General features: G+C 44.4%; 1 protein-coding gene and 1 long non-coding RNA gene across 6 annotated transcripts in view; one reads left to right on the top strand and one right to left on the bottom strand.

The window, feature by feature from the left end:
* The window catches only part of ZNF366 (zinc finger protein 366), a 313644-nt gene that overhangs the window by 97831 nt on the left and 189887 nt on the right, over nucleotides 1–25926 (bottom strand). The gene's annotated exons all lie outside the window — the stretch shown is intronic.
* LOC108392729 (uncharacterized) lies at nucleotides 7622–24362 on the top strand. Its single transcript, XR_001852096.3, has 3 exons — nucleotides 7622–8176; nucleotides 16169–16235; nucleotides 16897–24362. It is a non-coding gene; the product is annotated as an uncharacterized lncRNA (long non-coding RNA).

The raw sequence follows: 25926 nt of genomic DNA, 5'->3' as shown, positions 1-25926 counted from the left end.
GTGTGTGTGTGTGTGTGTGTGTGTGTGTGGTGTGTGTGTGTGTGTGTGTGTCACACACACACACACGCGGGTGCAGCAACTGACGCCCCCAGGGGTGTGCTCGGTTTGCCCAGGGACACACAGGCAGTGGCAAGAACCAAACGCTCCTCTGCCTGCTGGTTCAGCCCTGGTGCTCTTTGCCCTCTGCTGGCCTTCCTCTATATCCTGCCTGTGTAGGAATGGGAAGGAAAATGGAATGAAAACCTGGGGAAGCAAGAGAAGAGCGTGAGAGGGTGGAGGCGGGAAGGAGCAGGAACTGCGTCGTGTACAGGAGGAGCAGTGCCGGCAAACCTTTGGGTTCTCGGGACGTGAAGAAGCATTGGGCGGAGGCCCGCGATGGAGGGGGGAGCAGGTGGGTGAGGGAGGCTGAGGGGCGCACAGGGAAGGACGGGCCAGGGGGCGGGGGCCGCCGGCCGGGCAGTGAGGGCATGTGAGGGACAGAGCAGCTCAGGCTCCAGCGTCCTCGCAGGACCCAGCGGTCTCTGGTCACCTGGAGGCGCAGTGACAGCAGCCCGCAGCAGCCCTTGCCGTGCTTTTATTCCTGCTGCAGCCTCAGCACAAGGCCAGGGCCGCGCCCCAGGAGCCCAGTCGGGATCCAGAGGATTTCCCTTTTAAGTCTGCAGAATGTGGGGACTGTCACGTTGAGGCGCGTTGTTTTCTCCTGGCCAGCTGACCCGCCCACACACCGCCTGCACGGGGCCGTGGGCCACCCGAGCTGCGCAGCTTTGATGCAGCGGGGCGGCATCCAGGCGGGATCTGGTGGCGTCACCTCCGGAAAAACGGAAGGCCATTCCTAATGTTCCCAAATGCTGTCAAGGGTGCAGGCCTTGGATATGTCAGCCACCGTGTTGCAAAAGGGATCCTCAGCCCTGCCTGTGCCAAGCTGCCCCACCGAGCCCCACGTCCTGAGCCCACAGCACAGGCTTCTCGCTGTCTCCCTGCCTCCCTGCTCTGCCCCAGTGGGGAAATCATCCTGCGGTCCAGTAAAATCATCCCCTGGGGGTCCAGAAGCTGCCCTTCCTAAGTCCCTCCCCCTAGGCTTCCCAAGAGATTTCCAATCAGGTCACTCAAGCTGCTGCATGGTTCAGATTCTGACTGAAGTGAATGGATGTGCACTGCAGACAACTGAGGAAACGCGTGTGTAGAAACGGAATGCGGCCATGCCTCTGACCTAGCAGCTAAGCTCCAAACTGTGTGGGAATTAGAGTTTAAATAAGAGTCGGAGGTCTGAAAGCTTTTGTGACAGGGAGGGGAGAAGAAGGACCATGGATTGCAACTGAAGGGGTATAGTAACAGCAGAACTCTGAACATGCACCCCAAAATCCTAAACTCGCAAAATGGCTTCCCACCATCCGAGGCAACTGTATTCCTATTTCCTACTTCCGGTCCAGTTATCCAGATTAGCAAGGCTAATCCATTTAGCCCAGGACTAATTTAACACCAGACTACTGCTGTTTTTATTTTTAAATGTTATTTAAGTGTAACATACATACATAAAAATACACAAATCATAGCTTTGTACACAGCCAGATCCTTGGAGGGAACATGTTCAGCTCCCAGAAGACCCCTCATGTTCCTTTCAGCCACTACCTCCTCAGGTATAACCATGACCCTAACTGACTTCTAACCGTACTGGTTCATTTCGCCTGTCCCTGACTTGTGTAAGAAATAGAATCATACAGTACATACTTCTCTTATGTCATTGTTGTTACTCAGCCTTGTGAGACTGGACCATGTTGTGTGTAGTTGTAGTTCACTGACTCTTGTGCTTATTGTTGTAAAGTATTGTGTTGCTTGAATATGCAGTATATATACATCCATTCCACTGCAGAGGACATTTGGGTTGGTCTGGTTTATGACCACATGCATAGTGTTGCCATGAACATTCTAGTTCATGCCAGGTCATATTTTAAAAATTTGATGCAGAACTTTATCATTGCTCTGATCCTCTTTACCTGGAAGATAGTTCATTCCCAAGTTTCTCAGGATTTTTGGAGTTCTGATACCCTATTTTTATTTCATTAGGGTACCTACTTCCTACAAAAATGATGTATGGCATAGATTTTTTTTTTCAATAAAAATTAACCTGGTTTCAGGGCTTGGCAATGCTGTCAGCATTTACTCACCTCTGTGAGCTGCCCCTAGCAGCTTGTCCTGCACAAAACAAGTAATTACTACATTTGTTCAACTGCATTGAATTGTTTGAGAACAGCTCCCTATGCCCCCACACACCCTCCACAATTCCCACCTCTCTTCAGCTTCTCTGAACAAAATGCCATCACTCCCTTCATCATTCTTTACAGGAATAGTTCTCTATTCTATTGCTCTGATGTCCCCAAGGTAAAATACTTTTGGAAAACTCTATACCCATTCATGACTTTTTAACCTGGCATCTAAAACTTTTATCATGTTTAATTAAATACAAAGAGTAGAATATCTGCCATATTTTAAATTGTTTAATACTTTAAATATTTTTGGAAACTTTGAAGCTGAAAGCTTAGCTCATATAATTTATGGAAAATGCCCACCAAAGCACATAACTGGCAAAGCCGTCCTCATGGAAAATTAATTAGCAAAATCAGACTTTCATTCAGACATGATTTACCATTCCTTAATTTTTATCATTTCAAATAAACATATTAATATACATCCCTTGGCAAACAATACATCTAGATTTTAATTTAAGCTATATGGATTGATGGATGGATCGATGGATAGAGGCATGGCTGGAGGCACAGAAATTCACCATGACCTTCTCCCCTGGTGAAACCAAATGCCACATGTTCAACATTTCCTCCCAACACTTTCTTTGCTTCTCTGTCATGTGCTCTCTCAGGAGGGATGCATTTTGGGTTGTTTATTTGTTTGGTACCCAGAAGCCTTTTATACTCCTGGGAAATAATGTTCCCCAGTAAGATCCAGGATGGGAAAAGGTCTTTTTCAAGTGGGAGAAGGGAAAGAAGAGTTGGAAAGCTATGCTCTGAACAGTTTTTTCCACACTTTCTAAAATCATACACAGGAGAAAGTGCTATTTTAAAGATGTTGGGTCATTTTATTTTTTCATGCTATTAGCCCAATCTATGATCCTTAGTTCCACCTTTATGTCAGAGGTAAAAGACCCAGGGGAACCTAGAAACTAGACAAAGGATAGGTTTTCCCATCTCTCAAGACAATGGACTGTAAGAGATTTCCTGACAGAATATTTGCTTCCCTAGTATTTGGAAATTTTAAATTCTCCCTCTAAGTTACTCTATTTTGCACGTTTTTATTGTGTTCAGGTGTTTTCTAGATTTAGGGGAATCAGCACTGTCATGAGTTCTTAATTATCTAACAATATTTATTCTGTTCATTACCTGAGGTCAATTTTTAATTTGGGTTGACTTTTTCTTAAAATTTAGCACAACAAGCATCTTGGCTCATTTGCCCCCCAGAGCTCATCTGGTTTGAGCTCATGGACTGCAAACTAATTTTAAAATAAGCAGGGGACTCCAAAGGCAAGATTCTGCTGCCAAAAAAAAGAATAATAATAATAAAGCATTAAGAGCTAACTGATATTACTCTGACATCTGGCACCCTCTATTCTCCACAACAGCTGCAAACCTGAAAATTTCCCCAAAGGCCTCTGGGAGCGAGCACTCTGGGAAGGTTACAGAAGGCACAAGGTAACCATTTCTTCCCCAGATAACAGTGCCCACCCAGGAGAGCAGGACCTCTGAAGCTTATAAAAGCCAGCCATGCAGAATGTCAAAACCCCAAAGCCCAGGACAATTAAGTGGGAGAAAAAACAGAAGAAGCGGAAAAAAATGATGAAAAATGAAAAGCAAGTGGCAAAAAAGAGAAACCAGAGCAAAGGCTAGAAATAGGCTCCCCGCAAGAGTGATGAGAAGGGACTGAGGGAAACCCAGAAGACAGCCAAGGAAAAGTAGCAGCAGCACAAAGAGCAGAGCAGACTTGGCGCCCCTGCCCTGACACCCCAGACCTCCAAGGGCTGAAACCCAGTATTCAGTAAGGGTCTATTCTCTTTAAGGAGCAGGGATCCACTCGTGACCCCAGAGAAAAAGGAAGTTACTGAAAGAATCTGTGTGCATTGGAACACAGTTTAGAAAGCTACCAGGGAATAAGATGGCTCAAGCAATTGGCTAGTCGCTCCTCTTCCTAGATCATAGTGAGGTAGGAAAGGAACGGGACGGTGAAACAGACAAAGGCTGGAGCCCACTTCACCAGTCACATGTGGGAGCAGTGGACAGAGGCCTGAGATGGATAAGCAAGGTCTGGGAGGAACTGGCTGGAACTAGATCAAACCAAGAAGAGGTTTGATTTGATGAGAAATAAACCTCTAACTTCATTAAAATCTCATTTACGTAATACAAATCACAGTCATCAGCGCCAGGACAGTTTACAATCATCAGGACAACCCCTAGAAGAGACCTAATAAAGAGAAGCATCCCTCTTCTAGGAATTTCCCCAGAAAAATCTTAATTCTTCTGCCCCCTACTTTACTTCCCTTCAGACTTCTAATAAAAGAGTTAACAAACCCCGGAGGAGAAGGGATACTCTGCCTGTGGACTAGTCAGCTCCAGCCTGCTGTATAATCTATACCTTCTACTTAATAAATTAGCCTCAGGCTTTGGTATCTATCCTAGTGTAGCCAGAACACTCCCTTGCAACAGAGGCCCAAAGGCTTCCCACTTACCCCTGCAACAACAGGATCCCCAGAGACCCTGCTTCTCTGTTGGTGGGCTCCTTAATTCCTCCCCCCCCTCTCCCCGCAACTCTTTTCTGCTCTGCACACTACTGCTTCCTCATAGCTGAATGTATTTGCAGACCATCATGGAGTCTTCAGCCCCAACTTGCCAAGGAGCAGCCGTGCCTGTTCCTATATCTGTTTATACTAGGAGTACTTTCATTATAATTACATGATTTAATTAATTCATAGGTAAACTCAAAGCGTGTGAATAGAAGAAATGTTTCTACAAAACTAATTTGAATGCTTTGAAAAAACTCAAAGTTGAATCTCACAAACACAAAACACTATTAGATTAGGTGTGATAAAGATAACTGTAAAAGACTAGGGGGAGATATCCAAAAAATCTAGAAGTATTATGCACTCAGCTTATTTGAAAATTGTCTATAAGTTATCGATTCACTTGAAAGAAACCAAAACTGAAAATGGTAGATGATTCACCACGGGTGTAATTTATTTCAGAAAAACAATACAGAACTTCAATCAGCATTCCACGATTCCAAGCAAAAGTCTTAGCCTTACATGAAGAGATAGCAGGTAAATTTACATTTATATATATTTAAATGGATTCATGTGTTTACACTTAAATGTATCTGTACAAAGAATACTTTTCAGGTAGTGCCATTTTTTCATTCTTTTCCCCAGTAACTACCAAGCATCAGTGCTGTCAGATCAGGGAGGAGGGCTTCTGCTGCAATTTTTTTCCTTCGTGGCCCTGCCTGCTCAGTGGCTTGCTTAGCACTGAGTACATAACAGGCACCAATGAACCCTTGTTCCTTGACAGCTTCAAAGGAGGTAAATAGGTCAAGCAGTGATAACTTAATCCCTGCCCCAAATTATCTTCCTGGCCCAATACTCCTCATGCATTGAGTCAGCTCTAAGTAGTGAACTCAACCCAGTTTCAAAAAATAGTGATCTCTTACTTTGAATTTATTGTTGAAGAATTTGGCATGCTTTTAAATATCCCCCTAAACAGCAAGGAACCTGCTCAAAACACTGCCCTATCCTTGGAGGTGGGATAAGGAAGACAATGGGGGCAATGAAATAGAAATCATGCAATTTTTACCCTGCCACCTAGTGTAATGCATAAGAGCACAGCTCTAGTTTGAGGCTCCTTGGCCCTAAATTGCCATGAGACCTTGGCAACTACTTACCCTAAGTCCCAGTTTCCTCTTCTTAAAATGGGTTAAGAACTAAATGAAGTAATGGATGCATGGCAAGATAAGATTTCCTTTTCTCCTCATCCCCCCTTTTTTTCCTCTACCCACCCATCCATTATGGAGTGGGATTAAGGTGGTAATCACAGCAAAGAGAAGAAACATCACTCTAATAAGGCCTGGGATCATACTCAAAGTGGTTAGCAATAAGAAGCGTATATTACTATGTTTGCCACTCTGAAGAATTTGAAGGGCCCAATGCAGAAGCAGCCTGATTATCTTCTTCAGGATGCAATTTATTCATTCATTCACTGAGTACTATTTATGAGCCAGGCACTGTTTCAGGCACAGCAGTGAACAGAACAAGTTCTCCCTCTCATGGAGCTTACATGACTGTCTAGTTGAAGAAAAGCCAGAGACTAAGCGGTTACCTGTGAAATCTGTGCACAATGCCTGTCACCTTCTAACAGGGAATTCATATTAAGCATTCAATAAACACCAGCTATTTCCATTATTGTAATTATCAACCCAATCGAAAAATCTAATTTAGGATTATTAAAGTATGTCCCCTAACATCATGCCGCATAGAGCTGTTTCCTTCATTAAGCTGGACCTACTTCATGCTAACTTTCTCTGAAGCAGCCTCAGAACCCCTGTGTCCATCTGATTTTCCCCTCCTCCACCTTTCTACCTGTTTTCTAAAAATGACAATCATTTCCCCAGCTGTCTGGAGGTTAGGAATGGAAGCTGGGGAAGTCAGGGCTATAATGCTCTATCAAAATATGAATAATTGATGTTCCATCTCCTATGCGATTCTGAAAGATGTCCACCCTCTTCAAGGGTCTCCGGCTCTATGCAAATCTGTGAACACAAAGAAGTGCTGCCAAAGGGCTGCTGTGGGGCAGAGGCAGCTAATCTGCAGATGGGCAGCCCAATTCCTGCCAGGCAGATTTCCATTGTGGGGTCCTCCCACCTACCAAAGCCACTTATTTTAAATTGCAAATTACCATACTTTAATTCCCCCCTACCTTGATCTGTGTTTTAAAATCACCCTCTAACAGGTAATTCACTTATTTATTAGGTTTTCCTAATGAGAATGTAAATTCTTTAGGGCAAAAATGTTAGGTTTGTTCATTAGGTCACTGCCGGGCACACACGAAGCACGCAGTAAATATTTGCGGCAGGAAGGAATGAAAACTTCACAGGAAAAAGCGATCAGGCCTGGAAGGCTCTGATAACCCCTCTACTTGCCCTGACAGCGAGGGCTGCAATAGCAAGACCAGGCAAAACTTGAACCACTGACGGAGGGTCTATTTTTCATGCGACTGGAAAAAGCAGGGTTGGGGGGAGCTCCCGCCCTTCTCTCCGCCCCTGCAGAGGAGGCCCGAGCGCTACCAGGAGGGCAGTGGCGCTCCTCAGCTTTCTGGAATGTCGGCCCTGTGTTTCCTGCTTGTCTTGTTGACAGCCCTATTCCTGGGTTTATAACATTGTGTGTGCCTGTTCTTTCAACATCGCGGCTATTGTGAACAAATAAATTGAAGAAGATGAATGCATCTTTTTCTTTCTTGCAGCAAGAAAGCAGTTAGTGGGATCCGGTAAATAGGAAGCACGCATGCATAATAAAATGCGCTTTGAAAGCGCCACCTTCAGTTGCAAGCTCTCGTTCTTAGAGGACCGACGCAGAGCGCAGGGGGCGGGGCGCGAGCAGGTCTGCGGGCCTGGACCTGGGCGCCGGGCCGCGGCTGGCAGGGGTGAGCGGAGAGCAGGCGGCGCAGGAGGAAAGCACCGGCCCTCTAGGTGTCCCCCACACCCGGTCAACTGGAGAAGGCTGAGTGTTCAGGGTCTGAGGCAACAGCAGGCGGCGAAGGAAGTGGCTGGAGAGGACCCGGGGAGCCGACCACACGGAGGCCGGACGAGGGGGCCGCGAAGCCGCTGGGCGGGGTTGGCAGCCGAGCTCTGGGCCCTACGCCACTCCGCAGCCCATAAAGCGCGCAGGGTCACTCTGCAGCGCCGGCTTGGCGGCTTTAACCATTTTTGCTCCAGGACCAGGGTTTTTGAGCAGCGTGGGGGAAAGGGGGAGGGGGACGGGACTCCCCCCTTTTTCAGGCCGCTGCCTCTCCTCGCCCCAGCCCCTGCGCTGCCCATGAAGCCTGTTCTGACCAGCCAGCCGCTTGGTTAGCCCCCAGCCCGGAATTCTCGTCGTTTGTGTCCAGCCTACACCATCTTTCATCTCTTGGTATGCTGTCTCCCCAAATTGCAAAATCGTTAAGTTCCAATGCTCTTTTCTCTTAAGCTTCTTTTTTCTAATTACAGATTGCTTCTGTAGCTTCTATTGTGCTCTACCGAAAGCATTGACCCTCCCTAGCCACTAATTGTGTGACTTCACAAAAATCTGCCTAGACTTGTTTTCAGTCATGTGCAAAATAAGATTTCTAAGGGCCCTTCCAGCTTTTAAATGCAGGGACTTTCTCAGGAGAACTAAAGCTGGTTTACTGGGTAGAGCTGCTCTGGCTACAGGGGCTTGGAGTCTGAATGCATTGTTTCTGGAGGTCATGAGTGCGTGGCATCTGTGAGCAGTCATCAGGAAGGAGCCAAGAGTGACCCCTGCTTCCTGCCCTCCGGGACCCTCACTATCTGCCCCAGCTCTTCTAAAACCGGGTACTCAGGCCATACATATGACCACTCTGGCTGAAGTGTTGGGAAAATTTCTCCTCTTACAAGTCCAATGCTGAAAAGGAAGAAACTTTTCAGCTAGACTTTTTGCTAGGAAATCATAAACTCGGAAACACAAAACCATAGAAGCATCCAGTCAGAGCCCATGTTCTTTGGATAACTTTAATAAAAGCAGAACTTGGTTTGAAAATTTTAGGCAACCTTGAGCCCCAGGTCATATGCCTCAGGTGAACTGTAAGAAGAAAGATGACAGGCCCAAGATACTCAAAATTTGCTGCACAGCATATGCAGCCCCTTTCCAGAGTCTGTACTGAGGAAAAGACATGGGCTCTGAGATGATTCCCATGGGGATTTGACTTGAGTCCTGCCCTTTTTGGCTGTCTGGCCTCATATTAGCTTCTTAACTTCTGATTCTCACTTTCTTTTCTATTAAGCAAGAACAATACCTTCTTTCCCAATACTTGAATGAATATTAAATAAGGACAAATGGGTAGCATTCAGAGTGCTTCAGTGAAAACAGAGACTTACCCTGTTGACTTACACAACAGCAACTTCCTAAGAGATGCTGAGGGCCCACAATCCCTAGGAGAGCTGGAGAACTGGGCTTGGAGGTAAGGAAGCCAGGAAGACTTCCTAAATGACACCACTAGGTGCTTCCAGGAGGTCCTCCCGCTGCAGCAACTGGCACAGGCCAACACACCACCAGCCTAGGCCTGCGGTGCCTCAGGGCTTCTGCCCCTTCTGCTTCTGAGAGAGCAAGACTCCTCAGGACACCACCTCCGCTGCTGCATTGCCTTCCAAACCAGTCTCCTCTGTTATCATCCCTGAAGGTCTTCTTCTGGCCCTGGCAAGGCCCACCCACTTCAACCCATTTTCCTTCCTTTTGTGTAATTTATTTGAAGCACTCATCTGCCTGTTTTTAAGGCTGATTCTACCCTTGGGTAAAATTCAGCTTTTTAACTCTAAATAGGAAATAGGACAGTGTGACCTTGAAGGTAGTACCAGCTTTCCCAGCAGCTTCAACCACTTCACCTCCTCATAGCCCCAAGTTAGTGCCTTCTCCCTACTTATGCTAACTTTAGACCACCGGATACACTCCCATGTCTAGTCTGAGTCAAGCTCAGTTACCAGCTGAACCTGGATGTTCTTTCATTCAATATCCAAAAGCTTCCCAGGTTTCCACCAATGGTTCTCAGCTCATAGCTGCACCTTAGAATGAAGTGGGTGGGAGTCTGGCCCTTGGAGAGTCTGATCTAATTGGCCTTAAGCGAGTCCAGGTATAGGCATTTTTAACAGCTCCCCAGTTTATTTTTTCAGGGAACTCTCTTCTAAAATTCCATCATGGTTTTACTTACAAGACCAGAAGGTTTAGGCAAGGAGCAAAATTGAGAGCATAATGTCAAACGAGTGGAAGATGGTAATATACTTCCAATTTTCAATAACTATCTGTACATATTAACTTTTGAGTCAACAATTTTTTGCAAGTAGGGGCAATGAATTAGCCTTTTGGGTTTCAAATCTGGGTTTCAGAAATTTTGGCTTCTGGGTTTGAAAATCATGTGAACTCCTCCTAGGTCATTGTGTACCTATTCATATTGAATTTAAATAGAAAATAGACTGGGGACAGGATCTTTAAGGGAGGTGACTGCAGTGCCTGGTTGTCCTGTCTCTCTAAGATTAAGTGAAGAATGGCAGCTTCTATATTCTGTTTATTTCAAATGTTTGATTCATTCAGTAACATGAGTCATCTGATGACAAAGTGATCGAGGTCAAAATACTGGCAACCATGAGTATACCAAGGTGTTTATTGCTCACCTCAGCCTCCACACATCTCTTTTCAATTTCCCCATCTAGTCACCATTCTGAACTGTTAATTGTAGGGATAAGAAAGGAACAGAGGGAAGGAATCAACATGCCTTCACTGAGGGAATAGGTAAAATGGTATGGAACAATGGAAAAGTATAGAAATAACATGTCAACGTGACTCACAGGGTTCTCTTGAATCACCAGTGTTGCCAGGGCGTGGTGTGGATAACTACGAGAATGATGATAATTTAATGCCGCTGCCATTGTGGAAAACCATGAGGAGGCTTACCCCAAACTGCCACTCGATGCATAACCAGGCAGAAGTGCAAGGGCTGAGCAGCCCAGAACCCAGCCTGCCAGCAGTGGACACTTGTCATTCCTTTTTGGCCAATTTTGGTGCAAAGAAGGCACTCAAGAAATGGCATTATTATTATTACCACTACTACTGTTACTGTTATTATTGAAGGAATTCAGAGTCTGGCTGCTTAGCCGGACATTGGACATTGTGAATGCCCATGTGTGTGCTTTTCAAACCTTAGCAGAGAGCATTTAGAATCAACTAGACAGCAATCCAAAACTGCAAATTCCTGAGTTCCACCCCTTGGAATTCTAAATCAGTGTATGTAATGAGGCGAAGAAATCTCATTCTTGGATGGAAAGTTGGCATTTTCTTAAAGAACTCCAGAAAGAGAGAGAACTTCCACCCTTCCTTCCTAATGTACAAGCTGAAGTCCTCATGTGAAACTCCAGTAGTGTGGTTAAGGGAATGGTCTGGACCCCACAGCTGTGGGACCTTGGCTAGGTATATGGACCTTCTGTTCCTGTCTTTATGTGTAAAATTGGCATCACAATAGTTCTTCCCTCAGAGAGATGAAGCAAAGCTTAAAATAAACCTGTAGAACAATGTTTATTAGGCTTATATTAGGCCAACAAAGGTTAACTACTATCATATGAATCTACTTCCCACTCTTTGGCTCCTACTGATGGAATGATTTTTGAAAAATGGAGATTCTTCTAGTCCCAAACTTCACAAACAAGTACCCCTGGTTGGTATGTACCCTGAAAGAGGTAATACACTGAACCCACTTATGCCAGGTAATGTGCTGCAGGTCAGGACTGCTGAGGGTTGCAGACTCGCCTTACAGAGCCTTTGCCAGTGTTTCATACATGTGAACTCAGGAAGTTTCTCTTGAGAGCTGAGCTAACTCTTACATCCATGTATACGAGTGTGCAGAGAACAGCATGTGCACCCATCTCCCCCGCAGCTCTGAGCATCCACCTGTTCCTTCCACCAGCCCTCTCACCTGCCAGAGGCCACAGCACTTTCCTTGTCTGGCATCTGGTCTGCCCTCTTGCCATAGCTGCTCCCTTTACCACCTTTCAGGTGGCAGGTTACCTCTGCAAAGGGCTCTTCTCTGACTACATGCTCAAAAGAGGAGCCCCCCCAGGCCCCCAGCAGGTAGGTGGGCACACCATCACCCTGTCATTTTCCTCTGTCAGCCTTCATCTACTTCACAGCTCTTTCACAGACATTATTTTACATAAAACTCAGTTTCTGCTTTCCTGTTTCCAGGCTGTGCCCTCCACATGCACATGTGTTTATAGGTACCAGGAAAACAGGGATCACGTCTTGTTCCCTCCTTTGTCACCAGCATCTATCTCAGTGCTAGTTCTTAACACACAACAGCTTTCATTAAATATTGAACAAACAGCAAATGCATTTAACATCCTGAATCTAAAAGGCATTTCCTCTAAACTCTTCTATCTGAAAGGAAAGGCAAGGGAAAGGATCTGAATGAACAGTAAAGGCACAAAAACATTAGACACGTCCTCTGTAATTTCCCAGAATGTGGCCATTAGCGAGCTTCACACCAAGGCAGTAAAGGTCATAAATAAAGATTTCCCACCTTGAATGTGAAAGCCATCAGCTACACACAGCCTGGTAAAGTATTGAAGTCATTGGAAGGGATTATGAGTAAAATAAAGTACAGTACAATTTATTTTTTCAGAGAAAAAAGAAAACCTTTGATGAGATCAGATCAAAATCTCCTGATCTTTCTGAGAGGATAGAAATTGGGTCCTTTCTTCTTTTTACCATTTGTGCCATTTTGAATTTTAAACTGAAGTTGTTCCATAGCTTCTGATTGAACCACTATCTATTCCCTGTGTGCCCCCATCCCCACACCTCACCTATCAGAGCTGGAGGGGCTCTGAAAATAATCTTGTCCGATCCTTTTGTTGAAAATGAAAAGAAGACTAAGTCACACCATGAGAGGGTCTCAGGGCCCAGAAGGGGTCCCAGATCTCCTGATGCCCAGACTAGCCCTCCAGTCCTCCATGGCAAACTCAGCTCCCTCTGACTCACCAGGGCCCCATCCACTTCTCAGCCCCAGTACATTAGTTCAGGAGGTAGCTAGTCCTGTCTGCTCTGAAGACAAGAACCCCACAGATGTCAGCCAAGACCTTACATTGCTGGCAGCATTAAATGAGCTTTCCTTTCTCCAATCAACAAGTCCAGCCAGAATATTTCCAACCAGGGAAGCAGCCCATCCCTGAAGACAGCTCCTTTACTCCTTAATCAGTCCAGGTTTGCTCCATAAGCCTGACTGGAGTGGAAATAGGTATGCGCCTTGGAAGGCCCCCCCAGTGTGCATCCTAGTCCTCAGAAAGGCTTGCTTTACTGTCCCTGCAACTCAAGGCCAGAACATTCTCAGTCCCCTTTTGCCCTATCCCCAACTTCAGAGAGAAAAGAGGGGTTCCCAAATGTTTTGGTGAAGAAAACAACAGCTGAGAGTCCTGACAGGCCATAAGGAGACTGAGGAGAGATGGTGTCTTCATTCACAGCCAGGCTGGGGCACTGCTCTGAGGCTGCAAGATCCTGAAAGGGGTGGGGTGCGGGGGTGGGGGCGGAATAGCTGAGTCTGCGCTGCCTCTCCCTCCCTGCTGTCTACCTCTACGGCAGAGACCAAGGAGTGCCAAGAAATCCTTTGCTATGATCCTTTTCTCCCTGGAAACGCTATTCATTCAGCAGTAAATCCCATGGGCAGTTCATTTTATTTTCACGTGGTCCTGTATATTGCCTATTCCTAGTTTATTCTTGATTTTGTGTTGGCTGGTTTGGGATTTCTGGGAGGCAAGGAGGACTTGATGATTTTAGGACAAAGTGTCTCTTCTCTATTCAGTCTGTAAAATTGTTGTGGTCTGAACTCATTTTCCCTCATCACTCAACTCATCCACTCAGTACCAGGACTGGGTTACTTATTGATTTGGTTGTTACTGTTGTTTATGAGTTTTTCATTTGGTTTTGTGAAAGGGCTACTTTCCTTAAGATAAGGAGCCCACCTTTACCTTGATCTCTACAGCTGTCTATGCCTGAATTATATTTCCTGCAACATTAGTTTTCCAGGTACCTTCAGTGGCATCAACATCTTGATGTTCTCTCAATCTGTAAGCTACATTATCTTCATCTCTTTCCTCTTTTGTCTGCTTGGACACCCATTCTGCCTTAAAGTGGATCTCATAAGAACTTAATTTGGGTAATTTCCAGGTTTGTATTAGTCATAAATTTTAGAAATTATTGGCACAGATTTTAGTCAAGATGGTGTTGAAAGTTCAAAATATGAGGCTTTGTTTTGCTCCAAAGGCATTGCTGTTATAAATAAAATAGAAAAAGAAAGGAAATCAAAAGCATACCTTCAAAACAGGAAAAATATCTCTATGTACTATAATCAGAAGAGAAACAAAATTTGGACCATTAGGGTCTGAACCATAAGTGAGCAGAGGTGGTCAGGAGCTCTAGCTCCTGTGGGGCTATGGGAACCAAACTACCTCTGAGAAGGTGGAGATAGAAGCAAGGCTCCCTGCTAGTTACCCAGCTACAGCACCTGCTGAAGGGGCTGCTAGGAAGCTATGTTTTACACCATATCACCCTGCCCTTCTCCCTCCAAGACTGCTGACTGACTGGACCAGGGCTGGGCACCTTACCAAAGGCATCCAAGCTACAGGGCTCCTTGGCAGGGGCCTGAATGAGAAGTTTTACCAAATGAAAAGTAACTGGCCACATAGGATGCTTGTCCCAGTGCAACCAAATCAGGAAATACATGGTGAAGAAAACAATTTTCAGTGAGAACTAAGCTGAAAGATCCTGGGACAGACAGGCCTGGGAGGGCAAGGCCTCTGATGGGTCACCATCAAGCCAAAGTCATAAGGAAGCAGAATGTCTGCAACCACAAACGTGTAAGCTTTAGCGTGGAGGTGAGATGCCCCTGGATAGCTACAAGAGGAAATCACACCCACAGAGAAATTTGGAGTCATGTTAATGTAGAAGAGAAAAGCAGAATTCCACCAGTGGAGTGCTTTGGATTCTGAAGGCCTCTCTGATTTCAGCTTCCAGGAGCCCCAGCTGCACCATCACTTCTGCCCTGCCCACCTCAGGCTCCTGTTTGGCTCCTCCTCAGTAACTATGAAGTGGGTGCGGGGCTTGGACCTCTACTTCCTTGGTTTCACAGATACCTTTGTGACTGTCTCCCTGGCACCACTCCAATTACTTGATGTTATTTGAGTGACTCTATTTCTTACAATCAAGCCCAATTAAAACATGTATTAAGTCCTTTAATCCTCCTGACAATCCTAAAATGAAGAAATAATATTCTCTTTTGTAAAACTGAGGTTACAAGACATGAAGCAGCGGGATCCCTCAGCTCCTGGGCTGGCCATTTGCCTGTTTGCTCTCACATTTATTTCCCAGCTTCCTCTGCTTAGCTCTCCACACAAACTACATTTCCCAGGCTCCCTTGCCAACTGGCTTCTGGCTCACAAAGAGGATCACTGGCAGGAACTTGAAGAGCAGGGGAAAGGGAGAAGCCAGAATATTTTCCCTCTGTGCTTTAAGCAGCTTCTCTGGCAACAAATGCATCTTCATGTCCCAGATCTGATGAGCATGCCTTGCTTCTGCATTCCCAGCTCCCACCAGGCAGCCCCATCCTCACTGTGCTCCTTCAGGCCTAGGGGTGAAAGCAGCTTCCTACTTGCTAAGCTTCGGGGGTCTCACAGTCTTGTGTTTAGCTATTCATTTATTTCTTTCCATTTGTAATTCTCCATGTTCAATTTCTTTTATTAACTGGCATGGCCCTGTGTTCTCACATGGACCCTGACTCATACAGCAGTTACTGAGTGAGGGTTCCAAGTTCAATCTGTTTGATTCCAGAACTTACACTCTAAAAACCACATTATATTGACAGTTAAATCACGGAGATTTCTCTGAACTTCAACTACAATCTAGTGATGTTTCCCCCAGAACAAATGGATAGAGAGGGCTTTGTCTTCACTGTTCACAGTCATGAGTTAACATTACAAGGTCACCAACCCAAAGATCAAAATGGGGCCAAAAGAGTTCATTTCTAACGGCTGCCTCCGGCACCACAACCCTTTACCCTGTTCTGAGTCTACTCCCTGAGCCCTCAGGGCCAAAATAGTAGTAGTGGATTTGCTATGAGGTAAGGAATCCTCATGGCACTGAGAACATACCATTATGCAGGTTGAAATCCCATCGCTCAACAGGTTTGCCACTGTTTGAGAGCAATACTGTATCTTCGTAGTGTTCTTGGTTTCTTGCCCTTCCCCTGTGCTTCAACCCTTAGAGGTCTACCCTATCCTTTCCTGATGGTCCATCCCACTTGCACTAAAGGCCTAAGTATTTTGTTTGCTTATTCTGTCTCTTTTTCTTTCTGTCTCTTTGTGTCTCTGTCAGATTCCTGGATTTCTGACCATTAGACCTGCCAGGTCAGGAGGAGCCTGCTATGGTAAATCATGTATCAGTGAGTAGTCAGTCCTCTGTTGGGCAATGATTGAGATCCGTGTCACTCCTGACAAGCCACCATCACCTGTTTAATGTTGAGCTAAGGTCTAGCTTACTGTACTGTATTGCATCTGGGGGAGTCCAGAGGAAGGTGAATATTAGATTTCTCAGACCTAGATGCTCTGTTAGAGGGAGCAGAATGTTCAAATCATCATCTCTGAAAATCTAAAAAAAAAGAAGAAATCAAAGAAGCCTCAACGTTATGTTCTTTAAATAACCCAAAATTGCTTCCCTAATTGTGAATGCCTCCTGCACCTGGTCTCAATCCTTTAAATACTAAGTATAGTCCATTCATGGGTGAAGGTGGATAATTTCAGCATTCAATTAACAAGTGTATGATGGGAAATATGCTAAAGTCTTGGGGTTTGTACTACACAATATCCTATAACTACTGACGGGTGACAGTCTAGGTTTTATAGAGCACAATTGAACAATCTGCACAATCATTTGTAAAAATAATCAAGTCTTGTTATAAAAATGGTTGTTATCTTTGGCATCTCCCTTCTCACTCCCTCCAGCTACCACCTCCCACATCCCAGCTGTCTCCTAATTCTGTGACAGTTTTCGTTTCCTCCAAAAGCTCTAGTGGCTTCTCTGTTCTTTCCTTTTTTCTCTCTAAGGAAATCTCAGCATCACCAGAGACTAAAATGGATGTCCATATGTCACAGAGAATGAAATCTCTTCCCAATCCCTGTCTTCTGAGCTGACTTGAAGCCTCACAGCCGTTCTGCTGAGACAGAAGGAGGGACTGCATGACCCGAGGAAGGTTCCTCACCCCACTCACCCCCACCAGCAGGTAGCTGCCACTATTCAGGTCTCAGCAAAAGAGTGACATCCTTGGGAAAATATTCTCCAACACCCTCCACCCCTGGCCTTAATAGTAATTATCTCAGTTTGTAGCTATATCCTTATCTATATCATCTGGATAATGAATGTCTAACTCAAGTGTCTATAAGATCCATGAATATTTATGTCCCAAATTGTATTTCATGAAAGTAGTGGTGGGAGAGGTATGACTGTGGCAAATAAATTTGGAAAATGCTGTAGGACTTCTGGGAGCCTTTAAAAGGCTAATGTGTGTATAATCACCAGCATTTTACAAACCATATTAACTATGGGACCTTTCTTTATAACACTTGTTAACATTTGGAGGAACTAGTATCCTGTGGATTGTAGTTTGAGAAAGTCCAGTATAAAATGAAGTATAATTTCTGCCTTTCATAGCAGAGTGGTGATTGTCACTAGCACACAGATTGTGAATGACCATGGGAGCTGCCATGGAAAACCGTCACAAAACTTCAGAGTGAAATAATCACATAGAAAAAGATAGTTGGGGCAAAGGAGAGTTTGAGGAAAATACCCAAAACAAGGGAGGGGGTGATGAGAAAGAAAGCTGGCTCATATAGGGCTCAGAATGACTGAGTTCCAATTAAAGTAGAATCCACCCCAACTGGCTGAGTCCAGAGAGAACTGGTCAGGTTCTCCTCAGTGCTTGGCGCTGCTCAGTGAGAACAAACATGACACCCACTGCTGGTCCAAACCACAGGGAAGGAGTGGGACCTTGGCTTTTCTTGTGGGCTTTTGCATATAACCCATCGGCTTGGTCATGATAATGTGAAGTTCATAACTGGTGAATTTCAAGTTCCATGGGATTACACTTTTTCAGGAACATGTCAGTATAAAAAAATTATAGTTGATCATTTTAATTAATATAAAATATATTATTTTTTAGCTTTTGATAAAATCATTTAAATAATTTTTAAGTGAAAACACATCAGTACTACTGTGAGCTATTGCTATATGTGTGAGGTGGAGATAGATGTTTGTTAATATTCCAAAGGGCCGCCTCAGATCCCTTATGGAAATAGAGTTTGTTGACTTAGTAAATGAATGCAGAAACAATTATTCCAAGTTTTGTGTCTGGCATACTGTCTACAGATTATCTTTTGGAGTTAGTCCAGTGAGTAGGAATTTTCTTTTTGGGTTTGATTTCACAAGGCATGCAATCACATGTGAACAATGGGAACTCAGAGTGGAAAACCTTGTTTTAAAAATCAACTAACGTTAAGTTCCCCACTTCGGCCAGTCAACTGAGATAACAGTTTTTATGGTAAAGACTTAAAACAACATCAAGCATAATGCCCTTGTTTATGTAGCAAAAAGAAGTTAGTTGTTTGCGGATCTGAAGACTTTCAGACTTTTGCATTATTGCTGAAAGCAAACTCAATTCTGGATGATATGTCAACACAGGTCTATGGGGAAAGGCAAAAAAAGGAGGAGAACTTTGGAAAATGCTACACAGTGGGTTTTTGGCTTTCCTGGAAGTATCTTCTATGTCAACCCTGGAATTTATCTTCAGTTCAAAAGATTACTGTTAAAAGAGGCTTAATTCTAAACAATGGCTTCCTTTTTAAAAGGTTCTTGGCTTTTAACACTTAGATACAAAAGAAGAACTTGCATAGTTTGGACAAAGCGTTGGTCAGAAAAGACTGTTTTAAGCTTCTGTGTTCCTGAGCTCGGGCTATTTCACTAAGCTCTGAATTGAGGAAACTGAATACAGGGTGAGAAGATAGAAGAAGAGTCAGTGTGGAATAGGGTATGGAAGCTTCTGGCAGGGCAGGAGGGCTGACTGGATCTGCTGACTGAAGTAAGTGCACTCTGCTGTCTGCTTCTCCTCCATCTTCCCCATCTCACAGGATCCCCTTAGCAAGCAGTACCTTTTTGGTCCAGCCACTTCTACTTCATTGACTCAGCTCCTACCTGCTGTCTCCTTTAACCCCTTCAGACAGATGACCCAGCTTAAACTTCCCCAAGGGCCTTGAAAACATGAAGGTTCTTTACTTCCATTCCCAGGGGTGTTTGTATGTGTATGTGTGGTGGGGTTGCATTGCTTGGCTGTTGGCACAGGTGGTGGTGGAAGGACTTCTCAGACTTCAGACACAAGCTACTGGCCTTCTTCTCAGGGAAGGGTAAAGAGACACAGAGACTGGCAAAACTGCTGCATAACCCCTCACCCCGCTGCTGAGGAGTAAGAGCCCACGTTTGTTTGTTCCCCCATTTTTAACCAGACTGCCCTGTCCAGGCTCTTAGGAGCCTGCAAAGCTTGCCAGGAGCCCCACCCTGTTCTCCCATGCCTGCCCACCCTCTTGCTCACATTTTTTTGTACCTTCTCAGCTTGCACCCATGAGTGCCTCTGGCTGCTCGCTTTTCTGACTCTTGCCTGAGGATTCCAGCTCTAACACAGTTCCAGAAAGGTTTCTCAAACCCCAGGAACCACAGCTGCCTTGGGACATTCCAGCTCCTTCCAGGAAAACTAGACACCTTGCTAGATATAGTCCCCAGAGGTGTCTTTAGTCTGTGTCTTCTTCAGGGAAAGGACACCTCTCTCTTGCGGGTGGCATATGCATGAAATTTGATTTTAAGCCTTATTACCAGTTTCAGAGCATCCTGATAACTTACTATAGTCACCAAACCACTGCCTCCTAACCCACTGCTGGCTGCTTTGTAGTAAATCAAGCTTCTTTCTTCCTCCTCTGAAGCTCAGCCTGGTTATTCACCCCAAAAGGGGAAGCCGGGGTTGGGGTCATAGTGCCTGAACCCAGGCTGGAGTTCTCCCTCCCACTTTCTGTCTTTCTCACCCAAACCAGGAAACTACCACCAATTGTGGCAAAAATTGCTTCAGTGGTTTCCCATAAAAACGACCCTTTCCTAGTTGTCTTAAGCCTTTAGGTGTGGCCAGACCTGGTTCCTTCTATTCTTTATAGGCCCTGAGCAGAGGCAGCTTTGCTCTCACCATTTAAAGAAGCCACAAAGGCAATGTGTCACCAGGGAGAGCTTTGTCCTCCTGCTGTCACCGGAGGCCACACTGTGCACAAAAGGAAGAGGCCCAGTGAGTTAAGGATAGGAATGAGTCCTCCACAGTGGGTTCCTGGAGGTTATCTTGCTCTTCCACTTAACGGTAATCCTCAAACTATCTTAATAAATTTCCCAACATTTCAATTCATTTCATTTATCTTCTTAAGATAAGATGGAAAAAAGTTTTAAAATTACCACATGGCCCTTTGCATCAACTAGATAAATGGTGAGGTCCGTGAGAGGTTAATACCTTATAGCATAATCTTCCTCTGGAATCCCACCTGGACAACTGTGATGTGTTTAATACCAACAGGATGACTAGAGGTCTCCTGGAAGGAGTTCTCAACTAATTTCAGAATAGAGATGAAAGCCTGTGAACGATGCAAAGGCTTCTTTCTAATTAAATGATTCACTCAATGAATTTTGTTCAAATTTAGTTTCCCCATTTAGAACAAGTGCTATTCAACACCCCAAGGAGATGGCAATGTGGGTGATGAATGAGCCTTTGGTGGTCATCTGCTCACAGATGGTGTGACAGCCATCTACAGGATTATTAGAAGAGGACTTGAATCCTGTTCTGATCATGTTTTGGTCTCTGCTCCAGCCATTCTACAAAACCTTTATAGAGAATGAGCTCTGGACCACATCAGAGTGGTAGGAGGCTCTTGCTGCTTCCACTGTGGTCCAGGCAGCCCAAGCCCTCTCCCAGGATATTGAAACTGCCTTTTCAATGGACTCCTTCCTTCTGCCCTCACTTCCCACAGTCTATTTTCCACACAGCAGGCAGAGTGATCCTGTTAAAATATGAATCAGCTCACCGAATTCCTCTGCTCAAAAATCTCCACTAATTCCCCATCTTAACCAAAATAAAAGCCAAAGCCTCCATGGCCTGCAGGCCCTTTCTATATGCTCCCTGCCACACAGGGTTCTGAGCTCACACTCGCTCTCCTAGCCCCCTGCTCCCCTGGCTTGTTTCCTTACTTCCTACAGTCTTTTTTTAGAGTCAGCTTAGTGGGCCCTTCCCTGACTAGCTGTTTTAGAAGCACACCCATCCAATTTTCTCTATTTTTCTTCCCTGATGTATTTTCTCTGAAACACTTGTAACTATGTGACATTATACTTTGCACATTCATCTTATCTTATATTCCCACACCCCCAGACATACTAGAACATAAGCTCTAGAAAGACAACCAGTTTTGTTAGTTTTCTCCACTGCTTTATCTGCAGGGCCTAGTTGAGTGCCTGCCACATATTAGGCACTCATTTAACGCTTGTTGTATGACTGATGACTTGGGCATGAGTCAGCTACTTGGAAGCCATGTGCAAGATGGGTAAGCAGAGGAGAAGAGAATACACCTGCAGGTGGTAGGGAGGAAGCAGAGCCAAGAGAGACCACAAAATCCTGGGAAGACAGAAAGAGGAACCTTGATCCTCAACTTTGCAGCTCCCAATTCTGAACCCCAGAAGGCCTCTGACACGTAATTTGTTTCCTGTGTGTGTATTGTCTATGTATGTCCCTAACATTACCCACTTCATCTTTACAACAACATTCTTTAACTTGAACCAACTTGAAAGAGAGACTAGAAGGTGACAGTATTAGGAAAGGAACAGGCAAGTCAGATCCCCAAGGGCCTTACAGGTCATTGTAAATACTTCGGCTTTTACTCCATTTGAAATGGGAGGCCATTGGAGCATTTTTTTTATCAGAGGAATAGCGTGCTGATGTTCATTTAAAGGAGCTGCCTCTGACTACTGAATGGAGATAACTGTTACAGAGAGGTGGGTTAGTGCTCTCCAGAGAAACAGAACCTATAGGAAATAGGTTTATTGTAAAGAATTATCTCACACTATCACTGAGGCCAGCAATTCAAAATCCATATTGTAAGATGGCACCATCTCACACCCTTAGGACAGCTAATAACAAAAAGCCCAGAAAATAACAAGTGTTGGCAAAGTTTGAAACCCTTGTGCACTATTGATGGGGGTGTGAAATGGTCCAGCTACTGCAAAAACCGCATGGTGCTTCCTCAAACAATTAAAAATAGAATTACTGTGTAGGATCCAACAATTCCACTTCTGGGTATATACACAAAAGAATTGAAAGCAGAGTCTCAAAGAGATATTTGTACATCAGTTCTCAGAATAGTACTATTCAAAGTAGCTAAAACATGGAAGCAACCCAAGTGTCCATCAACAGGGGAATAGATAAGCAAAATGTGGTACATACATACCATGGGATATTACCCTTTAAAAGGAAAGAAATTCTAACATATGCTACAACGTGGATGAGCCTTGATATTATGCTAAGAGAAATAGCCAGAAACTAAAGAACAAACACTGTATGAGTCCATGTACAAGAGGTACTTAAAGTAGTCAGTCACAGAGATAGGAAGTGTAATGGTGGGGCTGGGGTCGGGGAGAGGGAAATGGGAAGTTATTGTTTAATAGGTACAGAGTGTCCATTTTACAAGATGGAAAGAGTTATGGAGATATTATGGTGATGACAGCTGCACATTATGAATGTATATAATGCCACTGAATGTACACTTAAAAATGACTAAGATAGTAAATTTTATATGTACTTTACTACAATTGAAAAAAAATTTTGAGGAAAAAAAAAGAGGTAATATCACTGTCTTGAGTCTAAAGCTGGGAATTCAGGCAGAATTTACATGTTGATGTTAAGAGCCAAAATTCCTTCTTGTTCAGGAAGTCTCAATCTTTGCTCTTAAGACCTTTGACTGTTTGGATAAGGCCCACCCACATTATGGAGGGTGGTCTGCTTTACTCAAAATTTACTAATTTAAATGCTAATCACATCTTAAAAGATACCTTCATGGCAATATCTAGACTAGTATTTGATCAAACAACTGGGCACCATAGCCTAGCCAAGTTGACACATCTTCCATCACAGGAGACTAGGGTAGAATCAGGGAGACTAGTAAGGGGACAATTAGGATAATCCAGATGGGCAATGGTGGTAGTTTGGACCAGAGTGATAAGCAGTGGAGGTGATGAGAGGTAAATTTTGGATGTACTTTGAAGGTTGAGCAGACAGAACTTGCTCATAAGTTGGGCATGAAGTGTGAGAGAAAATGAAGAGTCCAGGATGCATCCAAAGCTCTTGGCCTGAGCAACCAGAAGAACAGTGTTTCCAGCAACTAAAATAAGGAAGACTGCAGGGGAAACAGTTTGCAGGGAGAAGGAGTTAAAATCAGGAGTTCTTTTTCGAACCTTTTACGCTGAGATGCTCAACAAGTAAAGACACTGAGTACGCAGTTACATATATGTGTCTGGAACAGAGGAAAGGCCTAAATGGGAAAAAAAAGGTAGGAGTTTCAGCATATAGATGCAGTGTTAAAGCCAGGAGACCAGTGACTGACTGTTTTGGTGGAGTGATGGGGTCAACAGCTTGATTGGAGGGGCTTCAAGAGAGAATGAGAAGATGAGATGAGGAAGAGTCTGCAAACAATTCTGTCTTAAGAGTTTTTCTACAAAAAGAAGAACAATAGGGTAGTGGGATCCATGGGGTTTTTCTCTTAACTAAGATATATAAAGGCATATTTACATACTGGTAGAAGTGGCCCAGTAGAGAGGAACACGTCAAGGATTTTCATGAGTGTTTACTATGTGCCAGGAGCTGTGCTAAGTATTTTACAAGTGTCTCTCTTAGTTATCACAGCAAGCCTATGAGGTAGAGGCTGTTACTATCTCCACTTCACAGCTGAGAGATGAGGAGCAGAGTTAACTGGGTGAGGATCTGAACTCGAGCCTGTCTAATTCTGGGGCCATGAAGCACCTCCCTACACAGACTTTGCATTTCAGCTCCCCATTTGTAGATGCTGCTGAGGATATGAAGAGATTATCTCAGATATTCTGTTTAAAACTTTGGTGAATTTTATGGAGAAAACTCTGTATTATGATGGTGTTTGCTAAATTGAGGATTCTCAAAGGGAAGTGTCCCTGTCAGATGTTAAAAAGTGATGGTTCAGGGTTTCCAGAACACGGCCTGCTTTCTGTCCCTTCAACACCTTGCATGGATGGCTCTGACCTGCCCCCCGCCCCGCCATCCCTCTTCCTGGGTGAAGTCCAGCCAAGTGCCATCACCTATCTGAGGTTCTCTGGGGTCTGTCCCCAGATGCTCTGCCCATGTGACATGGTAATAAAACCTCTGTTTGGTCACCTTCAGGCAGGCATCTAGATCCCTTTGTGTCCCAGGGCCTGCTGCCTGGAAAGCTCTCAGGGCGTCTCTGTCAGGTGGTGAACTGATCTAGTTAGACAAGGCTGACAAGGCCCTGTTCTCATAGATCAGAGATTCTCAGTGAAGCGGGGCACGGCAGGAGACAGGGATCCCCTCCACGCCCGGGGACTGCTGATAATGTCTCCGGACATTTTTGTGTTATCACAACTGGGACAGGGGGGTGTTACTGGCGTCTAGTGGGCAGAGGCCAGGGATGCCATTAAACAGCCTACAACACACACAGAATCGTCCACCCTCAACAAAGAATTATCTGGCCCAAATGTCAACATAGCTGAGGCTGAGAAACTCTTTCATAGATTAAAACAGAAAATGAAGTCCTGCAATACATACCAAAAAGCGTTTTTCTCATTCTGATCATTCCTAGGCTAGGGGGAGCTGGGTGCTTATTTCATCAGGCCGTGGGCTCCTTTTCCAGCAGCTGCAGCCTAGACATTCTGCCCCCAAACCGAGGCAGTCCCCTAAATCAGAGAAACACTAGCCCATTACCCTTAGAATTATGTTACAACTCCCCAAATCCAGTGTTGAAAACAGCTCGGAACTTTTTAACTTTCCATCCTTCCAAATTCCCTCAGGGATTTTCAGAACCTTTAACAATAAATACATCAACACTAACTTCATACCCATTCCAAAACGTAATGGGGCCACCAGTGCTGATAATCCATGCCCCAATTTCCTTCAAACGCCAAAAACTGTATGCAAAAGCATTTCCCAACTAAAATGGGAAACAGAAAATATTTTTTGGATTCAGCTCCTGCTCCAGCAAATACACAGAAACATTGGATCTGTATTTTAACAATATTTGTCAAGTTCAAAAATAAAAAGAAAGCTCTAGGTGCCAGAAATGAAGAGGGGCCCCTTAATTGGGGTTTTGTGACCCACAGGAGTAAGCAAAGCTGACATCAGGTTTTTTTTAAATTTGAAGTTTGGGTGGTGTGGGAAAGGGGGACAAAAACAGAGGCCATAGGCTGTGTACAAGTGGGGAAATTGAACTGCTCTCTGGACAAAGCTGGGAGGTGAGGGTATCTTTGCCTGCAGTTCAAGGACATGTCTTGGAAACAAATGCCAATCCTTGTTTTTGGTAGAAAGTCATCCTTGAAAAATCAGAGCCCCCAGGCTACTCTGCGTGCAGCTGGTGGCCAGACTTTTGCACTACATACAGAGAAAGACAGAAACAGAGGCCCAGAGAAAGATACAGAGTTGAGAATTGGCCAACTCCTTAAGACCCCCATCAGAGGTAATCTCAAAACTGAGCTGAAGAGAGGTCTCTGCAACAGGTGTACAGGGGACAGACGAGCCAGAAGCAAATAAGGAAATGCAGTTTGCTCAGAGATAAATAACCAGTACAAAAATAGAAGAAATTATACCCAAAGAACTACAAATATTAATCTGAAAGTGATTTTAAAATAAATGTTTAGAAATGTTCATCAAAAGAGGAAAGAAATAAAACTTACTCAGCAAGATGAGGCATTTTACAGAAAAGAGCAGAGATCTGAAAGATAACCAAGTAGAAAGTCTAATAATGAAAAAAACATTT

This window comes from Manis javanica, chromosome 1, assembly GCF_040802235.1.
Source record: "Manis javanica isolate MJ-LG chromosome 1, MJ_LKY, whole genome shotgun sequence".
In the NCBI taxonomy this organism is placed as follows: domain Eukaryota; kingdom Metazoa; phylum Chordata; class Mammalia; order Pholidota; family Manidae; genus Manis; species Manis javanica.
This window is presented reverse-complemented; position numbering and strand designations above follow the sequence as displayed.